General features: G+C 46.2%; 1 protein-coding gene across 1 annotated transcript in view; it reads left to right on the forward strand.

Moving 5' to 3' along the window:
* The window catches only part of FBXO22 (F-box protein 22), a 533,135-nt gene that overhangs the window by 33,175 nt on the left and 474,283 nt on the right, over positions 1 to 25,677 (forward strand). The window lies entirely within an intron of this gene.

Below are 25,677 nucleotides of genomic sequence, written 5' to 3' on the forward strand. Positions count from 1 at the left end.
CTTCTCTAGCCGCAGCACAAAATACACATGAATGGTCCTCTTCCCCTTGGACCAGGCCGCCACTGCTCTTGGGTGAATGCAGTTAAAATGGGCCTTTGTAATAAAAATACGCTGAGAAGGATTCAGAGCCCAACACAGATAATTACGGAGACCTGGGGCCGAATCATGTGTTTCTTGTTAGCAGACCTCAGGATCAACAATGACTCTTTCTTCTCCTGAATAAAATGTAGTACACTGGCTTTCATGTTTTTTTTTTTTTTTTTTTTTTTTTTACAACCTTGGATATAAGATCTACCGTGTAAAAACATTGAGTCGCATTCACTTTCACCAGTGAGGCTTTTAAATGCCTGAGCCAGGGGATACTGGGCACCAGATATTTAATTAACACATGTGTTAAAATGGCTTTACTATTCCTCCAAACTCTAAGCAAGTGGTTTGCATGCTGGGATGCAATAAGATCACCAAGAAACCAGCATCCTAGTTCCTGGTGCACCACAAAATTAGGGGCTGACCTAGACATCCCCAATATTATAATTGTGTGTTTTTTTTTTTTTTAAAGGTGTTATTTACCACCTGGATGGGCTCAATCTTGCCAAATCCCCACAACTCCATACCATACCTAGCAACAGAGGTGGCTTTGCCATTGTAAACTTTGAGTACACGCTCAATAGTCTGTGTTTTTAAACGTGCCAAAACTCTAGCAACCCCACCAATAGCCTGTTGAAATCTTATGGTCTGCTTATAATCCTATAAACCTAGGTGCACAGTACTGAACCACAATAGGCTCAAGTCGCTTAATGTAACATCTAAACTAGTTGCAATTAGTTATTTGTCTTCCCTTGCGAAATGGGTGAGCTGCAGAGAATTGTATTCAATTTCATAATAAATCACTGGTACCTTCCAAAATGTACAGTCTTTGGTTTAAAACTTTGGGGATCTAAGGTGAAGCCATGCAAACTATTCAATTCCAAGTGCTACCTGTATTGAGTTACTTTAGGGGAGTTTAAAACGTTTCCAAAAGTTTGTCCAATAGAATCAACAGGACATATCCTACCGGCAAGCTGCATTTAGGTTACCGTAAAGTTAGGTAAGTAGGAGTTCTATCCCTCAATTAGGCCAAAGGAGCAACCAACCCACAGAGGACCCCTTTTTAGCTCCACGTTTGAGTGCCAGCCAGCTGGCGAAGGATGAATGCTGGGGGGGATATCAACTAATGTAGTAAGGGGGTCCACAAAACCCCTCTCTTCCTGGACGTGGGGATCCTGAATAAGGCTTCAAGGAATAAATCAGGGGCCCATAGACACTTTGTGTAAGTCCCAGCACATTTAGCCAATGATAAATGGTAAGTGCAGGGGTTTCTTGCCAGGTCAAGAGAAGAGCTCACTTACCAAGGGGCTTGAACATTCAACCAGCGATGACCCAGTGAAACGAAAGGAGGCATAATCTGTGTTCCCAGAAGTGATAGAGAAGATGCCAGGAGAACGGAGGAACCTGACCAAGGGTTCAATTCTGCAGGTGGAGGCACCAGGAACACCCCTCTCTCCTCTCCATTGGAACAGCTGTTGAAGGAGCTGAGGACGAGTAGAAACAAACCACTACTCATTCAGGGCAGTTTCCCCACCTAAAGGCACTTGATCCAGGAGAATTTGGCAGAGCCGGCAATGACCAGAAATGCATCTAGCCCAAGAAAAGCCAGTCCAACCAGCTTTGAGAATGGCAGAGAAGTTGAGGGATCGACAAGGCTAGGGATCCCTACCACATGGATAGCAGGTGAATGTAGAACACAAGTGACCCAGTGTCTATTCAGTATGACTAAAACTATCCTCGGTAGCAGCAGTCTTTCAGGTTTTCATGGTAGTCTCTGAAAGAAAAAGGTGGGTCTCCCATTGATGAGTGTTCTCATTCAAGAGCAGGCCAAACCAGCGCACCATTCACATCACAGGATGATAGACAAAGGTTTTGGCGGCCAGCCATTTGGCTCTAAAAATGACCATATGCACTGTCCGAACCTTATGTGTTTGGGCTGTCTGGGACTGAAAACTGGGCAAATCATGTTTAAACTACTCTAGAGGGTGCAGAGTTAATTGATCGCAAGTTAACACAATGGCCATTTTAGGCATGCCTCTTGATCCCCACAGGCAAAGGAATGTTACAAGCACATTGATGGGCGTCCAGGGCTTAAATAAATGCATCCCAGGATGTAAAATTGAGGTGAGCTGGGAGAATGTAGCTCCTGATTGTAGCCTAGAAGATCCTGGTTAGCTACACACCAACAGCTGCCAGGAGCTACGTTTGGCTCCCCAGGCCAACTGATGCTGAACAAATACACGTACTCAAATTGAACTCATCTAAATGACATTTGACGCGTAAGCAGTCATAAATAATGACCAGAATGATAACTTTGCATCTTATATGAAAGTTAGGTTTGCTAAACACCATGCACTAGCTCCTTCTTTCCCAATGGTAGGTCCTGGTCTTTGGTTAATGCTGAATACCTAGAAGCTACCTTTTAGGTTTTGCTTGCCGAATCTTAATTTCGATCCTTGCCTTCATACCCAAAAGGCTTCAATGTAGGCTTATATGGCTAATGTGGTAAAAATGGCTAGAAATATTGGTGAAGGACCAAAAAGTGTTGCCAAAAATGTCCTCTTGCTCTGATAGCAATATGAACAGCCAAAGGCTGCGGTATTGACACCAAAGATCGTATCTACAGGGTCGTAGATATGGTTTTGCTGCCTTTCGGCATAGGTATAAATGACCAAATCCCAAAATACAGAGGTAGGTGAGTGGGGGTGTCCCCCACACTCCTACTTCGGTATTTTCAGGTGCGGGGGTGTTCCCGGCATACAAGATGCAATGCGGGGGACAAAAAAAAAAGAGAAGCTCGAATTGCAAAATGCGGCATGGGCTTCAATATTTTGCAATTCAAGCTTTTTGTCTGTTCTTTTAATGTACATCCAAAGGGCTGCAGTGATTTTGGGGGAGGGGGGGTCGTCACTAAAAGTCCCTCTGATCCCAAAAATAGTCAAGAAACCAGCATAAACCTTAGGAGCCACACAGTGTTAGCCGACCCCCTCCCCCTCCATGATCTACTGCTCCATGTATGCCTTGTTCACCTATCCCTGTATTAACCCAACATGAAAAGTTTTATTGTTTGCTTGTTAGGCGCTTATACAATAAGGAAATATTGTTTCTAAGCGTTCAAAGGGCAGGGAGGGACCAGGGGAGAACGAAACGATCTTACTGGGCCCAGTGACATTGAGAACGTGCAAGTGCAAGGGAAAGGGGAAAAGTGCATGGAAAGGGGAGAGTGGAAAGTGCGGAGCAGAGAACATATAAATAATAAAAATATATAGATACTAGAGGCAATAAACGGTGGTAGTCCAGTCAAAGTGCTGTGTTTAAGGCAGCAGACTGGGTAAGTCTAATAAGTGCAGACAAAAAAGAAAATGTTGGGGGGTGTGGGACTGTATGGGTACAGATACAATCCCCAGTGCAAGGGGTGACCAGGTGGCAGGGTGAGCAGGTACCTGGGCCCAGGGGACAGAGGGTGGCCAGGTACACAGTGCCAAGAGAGCAGTTCAGCAGGGAAGAGGGAGAGCGAAAGCAAAAGCAAGGAGGAAGGTCTTGAGGACCTTCCGGAAACAGAGATGGTTCTCCTCAAGTTTTAGAGTGGCAGGGAGGCCCCAGCCGAAGACAGAGATCTAACCCTAGCTCGTTTCTTTGAAAAACGACTGACCCTGAGGGAGTTAGAAGTAGAGGAGCAAAGAGCTCGAGAGGGGATATATTTGCGGACAGATAGCTGAAGGTATTTTGGACCCAGGCTCCAGAAAGCCTTGTGGGTTTTGAATTTAATCCTAGTTTCCACTGGGAGCCAGTGGAGAGATTTCAGAGCTGGAGAGATACAATCCCAGGGCTTGAGGCCAAGGACAAGTCTTGCAGTCCTGTTCTGGATTAGTTGCAGAGTGCAGAGAGTAGAGGCAGGTAGATTTAGAAAGAGGCTGTTAAAATAGTCCAGCCTAGAGAGAACCAGAGCTTGGGAGACAGTGAGCTTCTGGGGGAAGGAGAGGAAAGGCAGAGTACCTCTGAGGAGGTGCAGTAGGAAATTTGAATTTTTAGAGACCTCAGATGTGGGCAGAGAAGGAAAGTGTGGAGTCAAAAATGACCCTGGGGTTCTTATCCTTGCAGGTGGGGGTAGGAGGCGGGTCAAGGGAGGCCAGCCAGAGAGTGAGGGAAAAGGATGGTGATGGTGTGCTGATAAGGAGGATCTCTGTCTTGCTGGCATTCAGACAAAGATCATTGGCGGCACATCGGTGGAAAACAAAATTAAAAGCACAATATTTAAGAGCAGAGGGGGGTAAAACGTAGAAGGGACAAACCTACTATACCTTGTGGGCATTCCGAACGTGCAAGTGTACTGGTCACTGAGAGCACCAGCATTCATTAGAGTGTGAGTACGGTCGGTGCTACTGAGAGTAAAAACAAAAGTTGCGTTCCGATGGACTTCAGAGCCCTGGCTTTACCATCTCCTACCTACATGGCCTCACCCCAAAACCATCTTTAATTTCTTAAGCCAAATCTTTACCGATCCAGACAACTGCAAAAGACTGCAGATCTAGTCGCCTTTTACCTCTATGGTAGATCAGAAGGTGGTATTGCTTTCAACGTTTTCTTTAAGTCACAGAAAAATCTAAGCTGTCTCCATCTCGAAGGTGCTTGGACCTATTCTAAAAAGGAAAAAAGGATGCTAGTCAGGATGTCTGTTACGAATAAGAAAGCCCTATATCTGGAATCCTAAGCTATCTACACGTCCGTCCATCCTCCTCAACAAAAGACTTTGCCTGAAATGATATTGCCTCCGCGTGAAGCTCTGAGGTCGCAGTCGAGTGAAATCAGTACGCTCAGATCGCCTAACCATGTCCTTTGCTTGCATGTCTGCCACTTAGACCCGCTGGTCCTTGAATTATACGCTTTGACCTGTTTTGGTATTTCTCAGCCTCGAGTTCCAGGCCTGCCATTGACAGCTTGCGGGCAGTTTAGCAGGGATAAGAGCAAAAACCACCTCCCCGTGAGCCTCTCCCAAATTGTGGCTGGTCCTTTGCCAAAGTGAGATCTATAGTAACGGACAGGCCTCCAGATAAGGTGCATACTAGGCGTTTTTAAGCATGAGAATCTTGTAAATACGACAGCTTTTATTATTTTCCTGTGTACATTTACACACCAGTTTAGAGCAGATGGCAGTGCAAAGGTCAGGGTAATTGACAGAAACCAGAAGGCTGCTTTTGATTTGTATCTACATGGATATAATTGCAAGCCATGAATAAAAGCCTCTGAAGCAATGTATTTCTCTGAAGCTTTTCAAAAAAAGAAACTGCACATTGTGATCAAAGGAATGGTTTATTTCCATTCAGCTTCTGTTGTGTTGCTGCTCATAGAGCAAACAGAAGCACTGTGCATATTTATTTTCCTAGCATTTTAGGATTGTAAAATTTAATAAGATGGAAAACTAAATTGCAATCGAGAATTAATACTTTGTAACAAATTATGCTTTTTTTTCCCCCAGTGAAAGCAAGCCAGTATTGCACAATTGTATTTTTCAGAGTTCCTGTGCTGTGTGCATAATTATGCAGAGGCAGGTCATTTGTACACTTATAATTTAATTTACACTCCAATTATAAAAACAGTGTGTAAAATGATACTATGCATGGTCTAGTTTACATCTGTTCAACCTTGCAGTCAATGGGCTGCATTACTATAAATGGTCAGTGGCAGCAGAGTCTTTGTTCAAGGTTGAGTGATTGTCATTACACCAATCACAGGTGTTCTAGCCTCTCAAATCTTCTAGACTACAATTAAAACACCCGAAACCTGACTCTTCAGGAAGTGCAAGCGCTGTCTTTGAAATAGAAACTCAGCAACTATCCCTGTGACTATCCAGATGGATATTTAACTGTATGTAGCGCTTCATACATGGTTCGTCCAGCATCTAGTCACTGTGATTCTTATACCTCAGTCGATACTCGGTTAACCGACCTTTGAAGGATGTTAGACAATAAGATAGCTCAGCCGGTTGAGCACTCGTTGCTACGATCTGTGCGTTATCTGTATTTTGCAGGATCGAATCCCGGCAAGGCCTACCCAGCCTTTCATCCTTTCAAGGTCGATAAAGGAGTAGCGACTTCGGTTTGTTGATAATTGTGATAAATATGTACAATGTACAGCGCTTTGCCAAAAGCGCGAGATATATATATATATATATATATATATATATATATATATATATATATATATATATATATATATATATATATATATATATATATATATATATATATATATATATATATATATATAGCGCCCTTGCCTCTCTGCAGTGTTGTATCATAACATTGGCATACCATTAGGTAGTAATAGCTCCAGGAAAGGAGGACTTTCATTAAACATCAAAAGACAATTCTGCTATCGAACCTCAAAACATACAATACAATTCATGCTTCTTTACTATGTAATTGGCTAGGTTTTTGTGTTCTCAACATTTAAATATATACTGGAGAGATAGAATGGCCAGACCTTAGAGAAATAATGAAAGGTGTATTCTGTCACAACGCAGAAAGCTGTTGCATAGTAATGATTTCCATAGTTTTTGCACACGTCGGCTGCATGTCGCATACATTTTACTCTCTTGCAAAGGAGAAAAGTCATTTTTACTCTTAAAATCGCATTTACTCTAAGTTTAAAAATAGGGAGTAAAATACTCCCACATCAAAATCTTATCTGGAGATCTGGTAACGGAAAACAAAGCTGTAATGATAAACACTGACGAAGATGCCTACATAGAAGGGGTGTCCGGTCAAATGTTAGAAAACAAAGGGTCAAATGACCTTTTGTTCGAAAGTAAAAGGATCGAAAAAAGGTTCGACATTTTTATTTATTTATATATTTTTTTAGTTTAGAATGTAAAAAAAAGTTTTTTATAAAAAGAAAACAGGAGGTTGGGGAGGAACCCCCCATTTTAATAATAAAATTCAAACCTTTTTTTTGGTCCTTTGACCGTCAAGAAAAAGGCATTCGAACCTTTTGTTTTCAAAACTTTGACTGTGAACCCATAGAGGGCAATAAAGGCAGCTTTCTGGATAACAGTGGGTAATCAGACCACGTTGTGTCGACTCCTGTAACTTCCCAAAAATCCGATGATCAAATGTCAGGGACTCACGGTGTCGGAGAGACCGGAAACGAGAATGCACTGCCCAATGTATTTCCCCTTAAGGCAGTGCTAGATCCTGATCTCTCCATTCAACAAAGCTTTTTGAGCGTAAAATAGTGCCCTCTTTCCCTTAGTTGGTCTCCCTTGAAAGGAAACTGTCCACCCATTCCCCATTTTGATACTTACTGAATTGGACAAACGTATCCGCCTATCTATTGGTCCTTTCACCCCCATACAGCAAAGTGGGGGGGGGATTGATCAGGTCCATTTCCATAAACTTTTTGCTGAAAGTCCATTAAATCCAGAGAGTTTTCCCAGCCCCGTCGACCAGACCCACTCTTGGAAATACCATTTGTCCCTTCCCCGAAGAGCAGTAGTTCTGCGCAATATGAAGCGGTAGAACCAGACTTTAGGCAAAAGATGAGATCATGCTCAAGCTCATGCCCTTCCCCTAGAAATGTTAACTTTCCTCCCAGGACAGTCCCCCCTACCCCGTTTGGACTCCTCATTTCTCCAGGAACATTAGGAGGCGGAAGCCTCCTTCCCAGTCCTAACATGATCCTAAACCTTCTCGATAAAGGGCATGAGCGCACACATCAGGACATAAAGGACCTAAACAGGCTAATAGATTTACTTACAATAGTAAACAAACTTGAAGCCCTTAACTTTTTTAAGGACCTCTTGAACATTAATAAAATCGATTTTACTCCTGACCGTCGCCAAACATATAAACCATCAAAAGTCTCTCAAACCACCGAAAGTTTCTCACACAAAATTTCCACCGGAACTGAGCCTCTTTTGGACTCTATGAACAGATTTCTTCAACCAGAGGTACTACATTCTACTCCCAACCGACCTAGCAAAACCTCTGAAGATCTCGCTCTAATGGAAAAATTGGCTAACCAAAATTTTGCTCAATCGGCAATATTGGAAGCCATTTACACTCCATTAGAAGCCTTTGCCACCAAATCAATTTCCACTGAACATCGATTAAAGATCAGATCAGGAAGCCGAGAAAAACTGGACAGCCCTTCTACATTGATAGATATCATAGAAGAAGATGGCCGAGAATCTGCCAGAAATGACGATATGAAAACAAAAACACAGGACACAAATGGGAGACAGTAATGCCAAATATTTCGTCTCATGAAAAGAAAAAAGACTTTATATGAAGGCACTAAAACGAAAGCGCAAAAAAGATTTGTCTATTTGAAAAAATTATTCTTGCACCCAAGAACAAGAAAAAAGTGAAACCTGTGAATGCTTCAGAAGTGGCAGATCTCAGAGAAGAGGGAATCATGGATCTATCCCAATTAAACAAAGCAAGTAAAAAAAGCTTTGGGGGTGGCCAATAACATTAAAAAATCTAAATCGCCCACAGCTACAACTCTGAATAAAACAAAGGAAGAGGCAGAAGGTATTTCCCTATGCCAGAGTGTAACGCTCACCTGGTTCCCACGGGGGCGCTGGTCTAGTCTGGATTGCTGTGGCCTCTTCTAGCGTGATGCGCAGGACCCGGAATACCGATTGGACAGGACCTCCAAATCGTGCTTGCCTGGCCCGTAGGAATATCCTTCTGCAGATGAGAAAGGGGATTAACAGTCTGCAGAATAGTGTGCTAGCTCCCCTCTTTCCCCCTTCGTTCCTCTCTAACTTCCTCCAAACCCCGGTTTAAGCTCACCTTATGGTTTGGAAGGATGAACTCTCCATCCTGCTTCTGGTGCAGGGGCGCGTGTTCGTCCAGTTACTTCACTGGTTTTCAGAATGGCGCTGGCAAAATCCACTTGACTTTCCTGAGCGATGCGCCGTAAGTATGAAAGTTCAAGTGAGGCCCCCTTTATGTTGTCTTTCTAACCTGTGATCTGTCCTTTATTTCAGGTGCAGAATGAAGGTGATGCATCGAGGGGTTAAACTGCCGAGGTGAGTAGTGATGAGGGCGATCCCTCTAAATGTCCTTATCATTCCCCAGAAATGTCTCTTGTCCTTTCCCCATAGGGGCCGGGGTACGGTACCTGCCAACGGGGCGGCGCCGACCTGATGTGGAAGAAAAGCTGGTAAGTATTATGGCTGTTAATCAGGCTTTCCTTCTGTGTTCCTTCTGCTCACCTTTTGTTTCTTCCTCTCTCCCCTAGGTGCAGAGATGTGGCGTCCGATGCTGACGGCCGCGATGGAGCCGGGAGATGTCTCGAGGACAGGTGAGTGAAGCGTGGCGTTGCAGCGAGCAACGCGATGCTTTTAAATGGAAGTCTTTCTTCAGGGATGCTGGCGAGAAGATTCCGGATGCAGGTAAGAAGTTTGAAATAGTCCTTGGTTTTCACCTTTCTCTTCTCTTCCTTCCTTGCAGGTCTTCCAGGTTCGAGGCGGGCGTGGCTGGAGTCCAGGAGCAGGAGCAGACACGGTGAGCGTTAAGCTGCAGGAAGCAGAACAACGCGAAGCATGAGCTGCTATATGGGCGTGGCTTAAATAGCCTCCAAAGAAGTCCCAGGTATGTATCCTTCCCCAACTAGGTATGTATCCTTCCCTGGCCACGCCCGAGTGAAAAAATAGTCCCTATGAAAAAATAGTCCCTTTCAGGTCTCAGGGAGGCCTGAAGCGTGCAGCATGGTCTGCATCAGGTAAGTGCACAAAACACCTCCCTTTATGAGCCTGGCGCCAGGACTGATGTCCAACATGAGCCTGGCACCAAAGGCGCAAGGACTGAGTCCAAAGAGCCCCTATAAGGGGCCGCTGGGCTTTTACCCAAGGGCATGATGCCTGCTTCCGGGGGTGCTGGGCCTGGCCTGTTGCTCCGGGGGTAGGCATCATGACACCGAGGGAGGGTGGACAATTGGCTACTGACACCCTTTCCTCAGCTTTAAAGTCAAAGACTTACTCCAAAAATTCAAAGGGAAAACAAAAATCCTTACAATAGTTGTCAGATATTTCTAAAAAAAAAATCTACTCCACTTTTTCCTGAAAAAAGTTGAAAGCAACCCTTCAGAAAAAGAACTATCTAATAATCAAACATCTATAAGAAACAATCTTTTTAAAGCCAGGGAGGTGGCATGTCCCCTCATGGACCATCCTTTACATAGACCTTTGCCACCTAACCTTGTCTCCCTACCCTCAAAAACGTTGGAATTAGAAACTCTAAAAAGCCCTTGTCAAATTCTAGAGAACAGCAGAGCTCACCAGATAATTGTTGGTAACCTCCCTAGCACATTGGAGTCTAACCACCATTTTAGCCCTTCCCCTGATACTTGGAAGGAGCCAATTCCATCTTTAGAAGTAAATGAAGAAGGGGATAACAACATGAAGATCCCCTACATCACAACTTTTGCACAAAAATATTATCTGAAGATTGGACAGTCTGGCGAGACGCCAATTGAGCTGGCAATGAATGGATCCGGAGTGTCAAGAGCTTTGATAGATACGGCCGAAAAAAACCCCCAGAAAACAAATCATGATAAACTAAGGAAGTGTCGACGCACAAAAGTTCATTAAGATATGAGCCGACAGACAAACTAGGTGAAAAGTCCCCAGACCATCCAAGAGATCCTAAAGATCCAATCGAAAAAGAAACTGAAATCGTGATAAAAACAATCCTGCATTCGATACTTCAAGGAAAAGAAACAGCTAGAAATATTAAGGAAGGGTCAATCCATTCAGACATGGGCCGTCAGACAAACTAGGAGCAAAGACTCCAAGTTATTCAACGATCAATAATCCAACGGGGGCAGAAGGTTTAGATAAGGACATTTTCGCAAATCGGCCTCCTTCTCATGTTTCCAGGCGTGAGATGAAGATGAGTTCTGTCACAATGTTCAAATAGTTAACTATCTATCCAAAGTCAATATGGATCAGACACGATGGAGAAAACCTATTCACCCCGAGTACCCAAGTGTATTTCTATACTATCTATTCGACCATGATGGCCCGTCCTCCCTAACAAGGAGCAGAATACGTTGACTGTGTAATGAAATTGAATTATTAAGAGCAATCTCCTCGGCTGATATCAAACTGGTGGACTTTATACACCCAGATCGACTATACTGTGTTCGTTTGGTCCTATACATTAGAACCATGTATGAAACATTCTTGGCAGCCACTGACGAATTTAACAGGATAGGCTAGATAGACATATCAAAGTGAAAAGTCAAGTAACATGATGAACAGAGCAACCGAAAAAGTCAACTAACCCAACCTCAGTGAACCAAGTAACGAGGAATCAAGGTGGAGATGGTTGGCCTTATCCCCGAGAGACTCTATCACCCAATTAAGGGACATGAACGCTCCCCCTTTTTAAAGTAAGAACTCTCTCAGCGCTCTCATGGAACTCCAGGGGGCACATGAATCTTTTAAATTCGCATGAAATCTGCAAAAAGCTTACTCATTACTCAATAATCTGCCTACAGGAGACCTTGATGACAGGACCCTTAATATTGGACGGCTATCAATGCTACCAGAACATGACCTCGCAGGGCCCTATCAGCCGCCCCTATGGGGGTTTGCTCACTGCAATTCAGATCAAGGGCAACTTAAAAGTTTGTACATGCAAACTGGTGGCGACAGGTTTCTTGTCAGTACTTCTGGATAATGTGGTTCCCAAAGACATAGTTTCTCTACTAATCATCAAAATGTATTGGCCTGCCAAAGCCAATCTAGAATTGCCTTATTACTTTTGCAGGAACATGTATCAAATGAAATGTCCTACCGGGTTGGTCTGCAAATGATTGCCGGCGACCTAAATGCGGAACTTACTCCTTAAATATACACAGAACAGGAATCAGAATCTTTCCATCACTTGTCTCCCATTGATATAGGGAGTGACACCAGAAAATTAAAGCAAGGCAAGCAATGGTTCACATTTTTCACGGACTGGGGCCTTTCCTCACCCTGTATGATCACAAATAAAGCTTGCGCCATCACCACTTGGTCAAATGAGATCCACTCCTCAACAATTGACTATATATTTATCTCGCAATATTTAGTGGACTCAATTGTACATTTTGAGATGCTCAAATCAAAACACAGTGACCATTGCATGCTTGAGATATCCATACTGTTAAGGGGACAGCTCCCAGAAGAGCAAAGAATGTCTACAAATTTTGAAGTTAATCCGTCAAGAACAAGCGTTAAATGGCATGAGGGTAACTTAAAGTTAGCCAACAGGCTCTTTCTAAAAATCCTAGATGAAACCACAATTGAAGAAAAACAGATATTCTTAGACCATAATAATTTTCTGACCTTTGTAGGATCCACCTTAGAATCCATCTTAACTAAAAACTCCAAAAAAGTTCCAGCAACGACTGGCAAGCACCATCATATCTACGATGAGGTTGTTAGACAAAAAAAAAATCCAGTCTTCAAAAAGAGATTAGGCTACTTAATAGACTATCCTCTGACTTACAACTTCGCAAAGCCAAAATCAAAAAACAAAGAGAAATATAAAAACTGGTTAAGAGGTTATAAATATTCTCTTTATCAAACTGATAACGAAGGGATGATTTCTGCCCTAAAAGACAGTTCCTCGTGACAGTTCTGGCTAGCTATTAACAACTTGGAATTGCCACAATCATCTGTGCAATCAAGTTCTATCTCTGAACAGGACTGAAAGGGCCATTTTGGCCTGATTTATAATAAAGGTGACCCAAGTAATAATTGGTCTAAGATACTCTCTGCTCCATGGCAACTATGCTTTGGTGTTAGACATTGAGTCCCAAATAAAGTCATCAAGCTCCTCAAGAGCCGCAGGACCAAATGACCTTTCGAATGTGGTTTTCAAATCTAACTCGACGATCTGGGCAAAGGCCCTTTACTTCTTATTCAAAGACATTACTGTAACAAGAACCATTCCAACAACTTGGCACTTATCGTATATTCCGATTTTTAAAATAAGCGATAGGTACCTGCCTAAACATTACCGTCCAACCGCCATACTGGACGCAGACTCTAAGATCTTCGCGGGTTTAGTACTTATAGAAATCAACCAAAGGATGAAAACTAACTCCATTTTAAGTCCCTTTCAATATGGCGTCAGAAAAGAAATTGGGACAGAACCGGGCGGCATCATCTTACAACTCTCGAACATCGAAGCCAGAAAAAAGATTTGACTCGTGTATATCTAGCACCCATGGATTTAAGTGTGGCATTTGATTGCGTTGATGGAGATATACTTTAGGGAAAATTTAAATCTTTGAATATCCCCAAAAACCTTTTATCGATTCAAATCCACCTTCATCTCCATTCCTGAGTCCAAATAAGACTAAACATGGATGGTCTTCTCTCAAGCCCGATAGAAATTCAGAATGGCCTAAGACAGGGTTGTCTTTTTGTCTCAACTCTATTTAACCTCTATGTATCTGATGTGGAGAACACTCTGGACAACAGTGCTTTTATTCCCCCAAAAGTAGGTCACACGAAAGTGGCATGGATAGCCTTTGCCAACGACTTCCTCCTGTTAGACCAGTTGTAAAGGACCGGAGGGGGCTGTCTGTACTTCCGCTCTCTATATGGTAGAGGAGAGGCACAGAGGACCCCAGCCAAGATTCTCTATTGTGGTAGCAATGGATGAGCAATCAAGGCCTAGCTTCTCAGGAAGGTGATGCGGGCTGATTCTTGAGTACAGTGTAGTCCCCAAGCACCCACAAAGGAATGTCCGCACACTGTATAGGTTAAAACACAGTCTTTATATAATTAATATTAAAGGTTATATACAATATCACGATAACTCACTTTGTACTTGGAAAATCAACAATGGTAAATATATACAGTTATACATAGTACCACAATTACTATTAGATCTCTTTAAAGTGCATCAACTGAACGGTTAAATGGCACACATCTGTTTGTAAAGGACACCAACCATAGAGATACGAGGAAAGCAGTTGGTGAGAACAATTGGTAGAAATACTGGTCACTACCGTTAAACACAGTTCTGTGTGGAGATTCCCCCCCCCCCCACCTGGGCAACCTGTACAATAAAGATACAAGCCCAGTCCATATATTGTTCACAAGAGACTTCCCAATAGTTCTGCAACCCCAAAGTACCCGGCGTTGTAGCGTTCCTCGTCTGGGAATCAACAGCCCTTCTTGAGTGCCCTCCTTTTAAGGCAGGAGTCACGGGTCGTCGAACGTCCGATGGAGAACAGGGTGAGTTACGACAGTGAAGTGGCAGCTTCGTTCCTAGCAGTGCTCGTTGACTGGGACGCGTAAACGTCCTGCCAGGAAAAAGCGTGCAGGGCACCTCGATGTTGATAGTTCTGGACCACAAAGAGTTGGAAGAACTGTGGCCCAGCAATGGTGTTGAGTCGTCGTCGTCGTCGTCTCTGTGGTCTTTAGGCAGCGGGAAACCCACCGGCGGATGCTCCTTGGCGCGTTGACGGTCAGGCCTTCTCCAGCAGGAGACAGCCGTGACGGTGCGGACGAGAGCGTCCTTGGATTTGAAAGTTCTTAGGCAAATGGGAGCATGGCAGCTCCGGTCGGCGACGGCGGTTGTCGACAGTGGCGGACAACAGTCCGGGCACTTCTCTTTGGGATTCCGCAGCAGTCCCCATCTCGGGTTGGCAGCCTGTCGAAGCTCTCTCTACCAGGGAGCTTTGGCAAAGATCAGCTGGTACACGATGGTCCCTCGTAGCTCGGGGAGAGGGCACCTTACTAGGTCCTCTCTGGGTCAATCCTTGGAGGCACGGCAGCTTTCAGATTGTGAAGGAGAGCAACAGCAATTTTTCTCGTCCAGCAGGGCTTCAAGGTTAAGCTTCAGTTACTCCAGTTACTCGTCGTAGTGGACTTCAGCTTCTAAACACGATTCCTAGCAGTGAGAGGTCCCCAGATATACTGTTGATCTCCCATTCATTCCGCTGGGTCATACTCGACCATCCAATCACGGTGAAGGGCATTCATGCAGGCAGGCAGGCAGGCAGGCAATCAGGCGCACAGTGCATTCAGGCCATTCACTTCTCTCCAGACACTCCCAACAAGTTATGTGTATTGGAATAAATACCCAGCCATTCAACACTCCACAATGCCTTCATACCGGTTTCGGGCAGGGCTGTCTCAGTCATTGTGTCAAACACCAGATACTAGACACCCCCAACACAGAATGCGTATTCGTCACACACTCCATTCACCCAGGTCCCACCCACAGGCATACCCGCAACATATGGTTGTTGAGAAGGCTCCAGCCAGTCTGGTCATCACTTCCCCCACACTACCATATAAGGAACTTCCACCCAACAGCCAGTCAGGGGGAAGGGACAAAGTCGGGGCTTTCCGGGACTTCAGAAAGATCAAGGTAACCGGTGATGGAAGGCAAGAGGCCACGGGGGCCATCTTGTCTCCATCAGGAATCTACTGATTCCAGGGCACCAGTCAATTCAGCACAGCGCTGCCACCAGCCCGTACCCTGCTCTGTGGGTCACACACCGGTGCCCAAAAACATACACTAGGGGCACAGGGTTGTACCCCTACCCATGGGTGCCATAAGGGTATACCATGGGTCTGTTCACCAAACCAAAAGAGACCTGCACCGCCAGGAGTCCCACATGAACTCCTGCGCGGAAAACACGACAGAACACTCAACAAAAAGCAGTAAAGGACAATGCTACGGAGGCCCTGTCCCTGCGATGCATTTCCAGCATCACACCAGTCCCCTAAAGGCTTACAGCACCTGATAACATCTTTCCACACATATAAATGCGCAAACAAACTTGCCATTAATGGAACCAAAACTATCATCATGACTCTATCAAACAAAAAGGGAATACAAACTGGGGAAAAACACTCCTGGTTCCTAAATAATGAAAAAGTGCGCGCGCATTCAGCAATGACATATCTAGGCTTCCCAATCTTTGGCAAACATAGCCAATATTTGTATCAAAAACATCTTATGAAGAAAGCGGGTCCAGTCACAGCACAATTAAAAAAAAAAAAAAGTAGACGATACATTTGGTACATTTTCAATCTATCACTTGTTGTGCTACTTTAAACTAAAAGTGACCCCAAAAATGGTCTATAGGACAAAGTTTCTCGGAGGAAGCTGCAAAAGAACTCTCCAAAGCTGAGTCAAAAATATTAAAAGGTATTATGTACTGGCTACATGAGTTCCAGTAGAAGTTATACATTACGAGTTAGGCTTACTGACTTGGTCTTTCTGGATGTCATGGCGCAATTATCTTTATACTGAAGACTTATCAGCAATTCAGGTGACAACCTATATAGAATTGCAGGCGAAAGCCTAAAGAGTGGTCAACCGGGATTAGACCACTTATTAAATGGAAGCAACGTGCAAGAACCTTTAAAAAAAAATAGGAGTGAAAAAGGAGACCCTGCTAATGATGCATGTCAAGAAACTGCTACAAAATGCAGACTGGGCTAACACCTCTGCAAGGGTGATTGGCTTTAAACTCTATGGTCACTTAGTAACACACCAGAAAGCACACAACCATTTGGAGCCATGCCTAATGAAGTACCCCACTCGCGCTATGCGCAATGAGACAATGCGATTCCGCTTCAATGTGTGTTCCACCGGTGAGATCTTAGAAATCTGTTCTGGCACAACCCTGAAAGATGTGGGAAAAGCAGACTTTGCCTGCAGGTTCTGCCACCATTTAAAAAAACAAAGAACCGTTACGTCACCTACTCATAGATTGAGTCACTAATGACAGAAAGAATTGAATACTTTTCCAAGTTTGTTAACTCAATTCAGGTGGTTATATCTGACGTGCTATGATGGGAGATGCTCCATGGACCTGGGATATCACTTAAGATGGCGGTCATCCGATTTCATGTTTTTTCTTTTTTTTTTTTTTAATTTCCAATATTTTATAACTCATTATTGTACTGTTATTTTGGACTCTAATAAATGTACCTTCCCAAATTACGTACTTCTGTGGAGATGGCTTGCTTAGCACTTTTTGTTAACAACTAAACGTGCTTGCTCATTTTGTTCTGAATGACGTGATCCTTCTGTGACTTGGAAGAAAGGAAACACAACTTAATTTACACTGCAATGATGCGTTTATTTTTGTTACTTCAAGCTATAATTGCGACATTTTATTTCTCTTAAACTTTTGTAAAGGTTTGTTTTCAAGCCAAAACAATTTTAAAAAAAAATAAATACAAACTCACAAAAATACTGTTGGGCTTATGCCCTAAGCAAGTGACAAGTTGGTTGATTTCTGACTGCCGCTGTTACATATTATATTTTAAAATGTTTTTATTATCATTTATAATGTAGAGTGGCAGTACTCAGTATTTTCAACCAATTAATGAATACTCGCAGTAGATTGGTGTAAACCTGTAACCATTACAAAAACAACAAAACACAGTCTTCACCACAATGTTCTCATTTGGAGGCCGATAGCCCCAGCACACGGGCAGGACAGGCATTTAAGGTGCCTCTGGGGGTTCAAGGAAATCGGGCGCGTTGGCTCAGGCTACCCCCACGCTCAGGTTCAGCTTCTATTAGTCGCCCACCACCCCGCAGGCGAGCTCCAGCTCTTCGCGGGGCCTTGTCGCTTGATGGGTGAAACATGTCCCAGGTTAGAGTTTTCCAGCACTCGTAGTCCGGGCTTGAGTCGCTTCCTGCTTTGGCTACCCCATCACCCAGACTCTAGTTTCTGCCCCCGACCAGTGTTCTAGCTCGCTGTGCCATTTGGTATATTGCAGGCCCTTCACTGGTTTCCACGCCATTGCAATGGCCCTTTAGGCCCGCACACAAACGATATCCATGAATTTCACAACATGTCTGATTTTGCTTATTCGTGGGTAGGCCCACAGGAGGCATTCTTTTGGTGACCATTCTTATCGCGTCACTCCCGCCCTTCTGCATGCTTGATCTATTTTGGCCCAGAAATGCTGTATCTTCGGGCACCCCCTAGAACATGTGCAACATTCCGGCCTCTTCAGAACTGCACCACAGGCCGAGTGGGATTGTGGTTTTATTGAACTTGGCCAGTCTACTGTGTGTCATGTATGTTCTGTAGAGGACATTTAATTGGATTAGCTGAATCTGGCATTTCTTGACACTTCCCTGGGGTACAGTAGGATTCTTTCCCATTCTTTTTCAGATATGCAGATTCCCAGGTCTGCCTCCCATATTTGCTTTAGCGTGTCGCTTTTAGGGTTGGGTCTATCTGTGAGTTGAGTATATAACCTAGCAATCGGTTTCCACCCGTCTCCCATGTTATGCAATACTGTTAGGGTCGGGTCTGCCTCTGGTTCTTGCGGCCACTTTTCCAATTCGCCTTTGCTACCTCCCTCTCTGATCCGTCTGTACCACAGGAATTGGTCTCTAGGTAATCCCTCCCTTGAACCCATGGATTCAAACTCCCTGAAGACCCTTTCCTCATACACATCACCCCAAGTGTAGATGCCATGCCTCTCCCATCGTCTTATTGGCGCCAGATCTTCTTTTGCCGCACAGACGTCAGCAGCAATCTGTGTCTCTGTGGAATACGGGTGTCTACGTCCCATCAATTTTAGATTCCTGCCCCAAATTCGCCTGCCCAGCTGTATAATCATGGGCGCCTCCCCTAAGCATCCCATCGGAACCCACGGCACCTCTTTCAGGTGCACCAGTGCTATCAGCTGCCCCAGTAGACCTGTTTCAGAGGTGGTCTCGTCCGCAAGCCACTTGGCCACAAAGCTAAGTTGAGCCGCCAGGTAGTACCTCTCCAGATCCGGTAGTTGGGCCCCGTCAGCCTTATATTAACGTGCCCAGGGATAGTCTGTCTGGTGGGACCCCACAACAGCTCCCTCAATAAATTTCCAGCAGCCGGTAAAAGGAGGCTGGTATGCAGTAGTTAACATTGTGGGAAAAATATAGGAACCGTGGTAGCACTATCATTAAAGTGACTGCAATCCTACCCATTACTGACAGCGGTAGCCTGGACCAGAACCTCATGGAATTCCTGAGCCCCTGCACCACCAGTAAAGTGTTACCCATGTGCATCTGTTCAGGTGTGTGCCAAATATTAATCCCTAAATATCTAAACGAGTGCGGATGCCACCGGATCCCTACATTCGGGAGGTCCGCGTCCTTGATCCCAGCCAACCCCACCAGTGGGAATATGCATGATTTCTCTGTACTAAGAGATATACCTGACACTCGGGGGAAGTTCTTCGGTACTTCTAGGATTGTGCGTATGTTGAGGTGTGGGTCCCTTGGGTACAGTAGCAGGCTATCCGCGTATAGCGAAATCACGTGGTAACTACCTCCTATCCTGATGCCGGCATCAATGAATTGTTTTCTAATGTAAATGGCTATCGGCTCTAGCCCCAGGAGGCAGAGCATTGGCAACAGCGGGCAGCCTTCCCTGGTGCCTCTTTGTATATCCCACGGTGCTGACACTGTTCTCCCAGTTTTTACCCTGGCCAACAGAGCCTCGTATAAAATTTTAATCCATTGGATGAAGTAGTCGCCTAGCCCAAACTGCTTCAGAACTGCAAGGAGCCACTCCCAGTATATAGTCAAACGCTTTTATGGTGTTGAGGGAAACTACCCCATACGGTTCCCTTGAATCTGTTTGCGCAATAATGTGTTGCAGCCTGCGCAGGTTTGCCGCATTGATTCGACCGGGTATGAACCCATTCTGATCCCCGTGTACCAAGGTCCTTTTAACTCTTGACAATCTTTTGTCCAGTATGGTCGTCAGGATCTTTATATCGTAGTTGAGCATGGCTAACGGCCTATGCGAGCCACACTCGTTGCTGGTTTCCCGGGCTTAGGTATTGGGACCACCAATGTCTCCTCGTGCCTCTGGGCAGCACCCCTGTTTCATATGCCTCCTTGAAGACCTCATAGAGGGCCGGGGCTAGTTCCGTGTCAAATGCCTTTATAAAGCTTGGGTGGGCAACCAGTCGCTCCCAGGGGTCTTGCAAGTGGTCAGTGATTTGATTGCCTCACCTATATCCTTGCCTGTGTTCCCCATTTAGTGTGTCCTGCTGGGCTTTGTCCAATGCAGGGAGTTGTGTCTCTTCCAGCGTGTCTAGTATGTCACCCTGAGGTATGATCGGCTTGTGGCGGTACAGTTGAGAGTAAAAGCATTTGAATGCATCATTAATTGCTGATTGTGATGTATGATCTCCTCGATCGTCTGTTTCGGGTTCTCTCTCTTGCAGAGCCATGACAACAGTCTGCCGGGTTTGTCCCCCTCCGAGTGTGCTCTAGTGGTTTTTGCAATGTGATCAAATTTGGCTATTCTGGCCGAGGCGTCTTGGCATTCATTCCTAGCTGCTGACAGCTCCCTCTCCGCCTCCTTAGTTCTCAGAGCCCCGGCTTCCATCTGTCCGATCTTCTCCTCGCCTGCTTCTAGCTTTTCTGTGTTTTCCTGATTCCGCCAGCGCTTGCAATTACTTCCCCTCTCACCACAACTTTCAGAGCCTCCCAAATCGTGTCCCAGCTGCGTACACTCTCCACATTATTTTCCATGTTCTCCCTTATTTTGCCCTGGAGTCCTTCTCTGAATGTGCTATCTGTCTGAGCCTCTGTTGGCATTCGCCAAAATGGTATGGGCGGTCTGGGGCCCCACACCCTCCGTTCCATGAGAAGCAGAGTGTTCCGATGTGGTTCTCCCCAGGTAGGACACCTATTCCACTTGGGGCAAATGCAGCCTGTCTATCAACAGGTAGTCTATTCTAGTGTAAAGCTTGTGGGGGATGAGTAGTTGGAGAATTCCCTACCTCCCAGGTGTAGCTTTCTCCACACCTGCGCCAGGTCCACGTCTTCTATCACCTTATCTAGTGAGGAGTGGGTCGGGTTGGTCAACTGTGTCGCGGGGCTAGACCTATCAAGGATGTGGTCTCGTACAGTTACAATCGCTTCCCCATAAAAAGTAGCTATCCCTGTAAGGAGGCAGTCTCGCACCTAGCTTAGTCTGGTATGCCGAGGTCCCGCAGTTGGTGAGGTAGGTGTTTAACTAGGCAGATCTTGCGTTGTTCTATGCTTCCCCAGAGTAGCAAGTAACTTCCCTCCAGGTCCACCTCCTTCGACAGAAGTTTAAAAGGTATGGTGTTGCTTATCCATGTATGTACACCCCGAGAGTATTTGGAGTATGTCGCACCGAAACCTTGCCCTCCCCACCATTCGGCTACTTATGAGTTAATTTCAGCAGTGAGGTGCGTCTCCTGTAGTAGCGCAATGGAGACCCGTTTTCTCCTCAGGAAGGATGTGATCCTATTCCTGCGCATGTAGGTGCCCATCCCCCTGACGTTCCATGTAATTATCTTAATATCAGCCGCCATTGCTGTTAAGTGGTGCCCAGTTCTGCCTACCCGATGCCCTTTGTTCCCATGTATTTATTGCAGTGAAGGCTTTAAAACATTTTAAACAAAAACTGAGTAAACTTAACCAACTGCACCCAGCAGTTGCACAGTGCAGGCAATGCTCGGGTGCCCCTGCTCCTTCTCGGCCCTTCCAGGTCACCTTGAGCGGGTGTAGAGCGTCGGCAACCGGCTGGCGCTAGTCCATTCGCATGGGAGTGTCTTCCGGGTCAGGCCAGGCAGCTCAACAGCTTCCCGTCCTTTGTGTGAACTATGGCTCTGTCATTTCAGATTGGTGCGTCCGTGCATGGCCGTCCGTATTGGCTCTGGTGCGTGGTCTGTGGCATAGTCTTCTTCCGCCATACTATGTTCCAGCCACATGTTGGCTGCAGGAGGTGTATCTAGGAAGATAGTTCTACCTTTTATATAGCACTTTGAGTCTGGAGAGGTACATCAACATGTACTTTAGATTTAGTTGCCGCAGCCTAGCTTTAATTGTCACGAAGGAATTCCTTGCCCTTTGCACCGCCGGGGTGTAATCTGGATATATAGCAATCCTGGCGTTGTCTCCTCTAATTTCGCCCCCTTCCTGTGAATAGCGCAAGATGATCTCCCTGTCTTGGAAATTAAGGATTTTCGCTATCATCGGGTGGGGGTGTGAACCAGGTGGTGGCTTCTTCTGCAAAGACCTGTGGGCCCTTTCAACAGCGAATCCCTGTGAGAAGCGGCCGGAACCTATTTCTTGCTGTAGTAGGGACTCTATGAAATTGGTTGGGTTGGGGCCCTCCATCCCTTCGGGTACTCTGAGCAGACGCACATTGTTGCGCCTGGACTGCCCCTTGGCGTCCTCTGCCCTTTCCTATAGAACCTTATTGCGTCTTTCCAGTTCTTGCACTCTGCTCTGTATATCCTTCAAGGCTTCAGCGGTTTCGTGTTGGGCTGACTCAGTGGTAGGCGCTCGCTCTGTGAGGTTGCGCATATCTTGGTGCATTAATAGCATGTCTGATTTCACCTCCTCTATTTTAGTGTCTATGAAAGAGCGTAGCCCGACAATGGCTTATAGTACCTACTTGTCTGTTATTTTCGTCTGGTATTGATGGTTCTGCGCTGACCTCTTTAGCTTCCTGCCTCGGTTCCTTTGGTCTGGTTGCTGCAGAGGACTCCATGATGGTAGTCTTATTCTTTCCTCTGATGGGTGACATAGCAATCATCATCATCATCATCATCGCCAACGGCGGGCCAGGGCTGCGCTGAACCTCCAGCCGGGGCATTGCCTTGTGCTGGTTTGGATCCTGCTAGTTTAGTCGTCTGTACTAGCACCGCTTTGCTGATAGTTGCTATTTTATGCCTTCTTTTGCTCAGTTGGCGGGCCTATGTTGGTTGTTGGTTTCCGATGGTTGTGGATGGGGTCCAACGGAGTCGGGCTTCCCCTTCTGCGTGCTAACCAGCCAGACTCCTTATGTGCTGGCGGCAATGGCCTTTCTCCTTCTCTCGTAGTTTCCTATGGTCCCATTGGGCCAGGCAGCCGCAGGCGGTGGCCCTGCTCCACTTCAGCAGCATGCGCCATCACCAATATGACTGTGCAGCCTTCCTGCTCCTAGGTGGGAGCGCTGTGCTGTTGGAGGAGGTGCACCTTTCTAGGGTGAGCGAGTGTGTCCCCGGTGCTGTGTTATTCAGCCCCCTGGTTTAGGCCAGTACTTGGTAGCCGGACCCGTGCGGGCAGCGTGGTCTATCGCAGACGGCCTCCACAGCCCCTTTTTGTGTGACCGCTGTGCGCAGACCGCAACCAGTGGTAAATCTATGCAGATACTCAGTCAGGGCCGGCTGTCTCTGTGGGCGACAGTGTGCTAGCTAGTTCTACACACATGCAGCAGATTAATGGGTATGCTGGGTGCCCCTTGCAGCCTAGGCTTCTGCTGGATTCCACTCTGACCGTGGGGCTCCCAGTAAGTGCTTTCCCTGAACTGATCAGTGTGCCTCCAGCAGTGCGTCGTGCGCCCTGTGCCCAGTGCTAATTTTGCCTTCTTAGCTGTTGCTGAAGCGTAGCTTTCGCCTCTTGGGCCCTACCTCCCAGCCAGGGCACCGGCTCGCTCCACCAAGGCGTGCCCGCCAATTACATCTGTGTGTGGGGAGTAATGTGCATGACAACTGTGTCGGGCTAGCTCGCCATACTTCTGCTCGGCTCCGAGGGTTTGCTGGGTTCATACGTTGTTCTTCTCTAGAGCGGCCTACCGACGTTACTGTGGTCGGCGCTGGTGACTCTCAGGGACACCCCCCTCAGCAGTCTTGTTGCAGAATAGGTGTCCGGACTGATGGGCCTCGCCTCTCGTAATGTACGTTTCTCCCGCTTGTGACCTAGCGGGTAAAAATTGCGTTGCAGTGCATCAGTAACCCCGGTGATCAGCACCTCACTCACCCTGCCTGCAGCAGCTTGCACGGGCCCTATCTTTGCAAACTGGTCAGCGGGGCATTCACAGTGCCTATCGGAGGCTTGCCAGTTGGACTGTATGCTTCTCAAACCTCGTCAAGAGTGCCGCGATGTTGCACCCCCGGATCTGTTCCATGCAGTTATCGGGCTCTGTTCCAGCCCCTGTTGCGCATCTACCCCTCCAATCCGGCGTTGTTGTTAGTTGCAGATCATGTGACTTCAGGGCCCCAGGCTAATTTCACAGCCAGCGACACTCGGGAACCTCACCGATTCTTTGGGACGTGTCAGTATCCACGGCTGTCGCATTGTTTTGGCTGCTTCTCCGCACAGCTTGTGGCCCCTCCTCTCGCTCTCGGTTAGAGTGCCACGATACCCGCTGTCTTTGTTGCCCTGGGGTCTAAATTCGAATGTTCCATTTACGAGGTTGCGGGCTCCGATTTACAGCAGATTTTCTCTGGTGGTGTGCAGGGTCAGTTGTTCTGAGCGGACACCCATTCTTTCAGACTTTATTGGACCTTTGCCTTATGTTGAGAGGATCAGCAGCAGGATCAGGACGGGAGCCTAGTTGCAGCACGCCCTCACTCCATAAGCGCAGGCCACGCCCCCCTGACCCTGCTGTTGCATGTCCTTTTCAATAGTGGCTCCCTAAAGGCTAAAGGCCGATTCAGGTATAGGGTAAACCTGGTAAAATACTCAGTCATGTAACTTAATCCAGGGAAGCAGTCTCTGGGCCCAAACAACAATATTGTATTGGCAATACACCCTCAGATGGACCGCATCTTCCAGAGTGTCCTTCTCTCCCAAACCTGAAATGGATCGGGCAAACAAAATGATCCCTTTCCAGGATATGGAGACCATAGAGGAATCCTAAATCCCTCTACAGTCCCCTAACATTCTTGCTTTCCCAATAGCAGCGTATCATGATATACTGATACAGGATATATATCACCTATGTATAAAGGCTATATAAATAAACAATACATTAATAAATATTCCACACAAGCAGCTTGTTCAGGCTATCCATGCACAGAGTTTCAAAATGGCCACCATGGCTCCTATATACAGCTCCTTCAGCCTCCTTCTGAGCATCATGAAGTGAGAGCCCAGCTAGTTCCAACCCTCAAATCCTTTAAGCCTGGCTGCAGACCATCAACCCTAGTTCAATCGGGGCGCAGGCATGCTACTATATAAACAATCAGCCCAGTCTTCGGTGGTGTGACAGGAGCCGGCGGCTCTTGATTGGAGAGGCAAGACTGCTGGAAAGGATGGGAATGGGAGATTTTGGAGAAGGCTGGAGACAGTTGCAGGGGAGAGCTGTAGAGGTGGCAGCAGGAGAGAGGTGGTGATCTCTTCAGAGGATACTGTGTTGAGGGTTAAAGGCAAGAGGAAGAAAGGACAGAGGGAGTAAAACCAGGATCCGAATAGAAGGCGGTTGTAGGAACTGGAAAGGAGAAGTAAAACCAGCAGTGCTGTGGCAGGATGAGATGGGAGCAGATGCAGGAAATGATACCTGGAGTAGGGTTCAAGGAAGGAGTAACACTGGACAGCTGGACGGCTGGAGGGAAGGAGGGAGGGAGGGAGGAAGACCTAGAATGCAATGTGGCAGCAGTTACTAAGGAAGTGGAGTTGATGGGCAACAAGAGTGTGGTCAATGAGCTAGTTTGAGTAGAGGGGAAAGGAGGCTGAGAAAAAGGAAGACTGTGAATGGGCAAAGGTGCTACAGTCAGTGAAAATCAGGAGGCAGAGTTGGCGGAGACAGGAAGAGGAGAGTGAGGAATGGAAAGGAAAGGAAGGGGTGGGAGGA

The sequence above is a fragment of the Ambystoma mexicanum genome, chromosome 11 (genome assembly GCF_040938575.1).
Source record: "Ambystoma mexicanum isolate Mex_15411 chromosome 11, UKY_AmexF1_1, whole genome shotgun sequence".
In the NCBI taxonomy this organism is placed as follows: Eukaryota; Metazoa; Chordata; class Amphibia; order Caudata; family Ambystomatidae; genus Ambystoma; species Ambystoma mexicanum.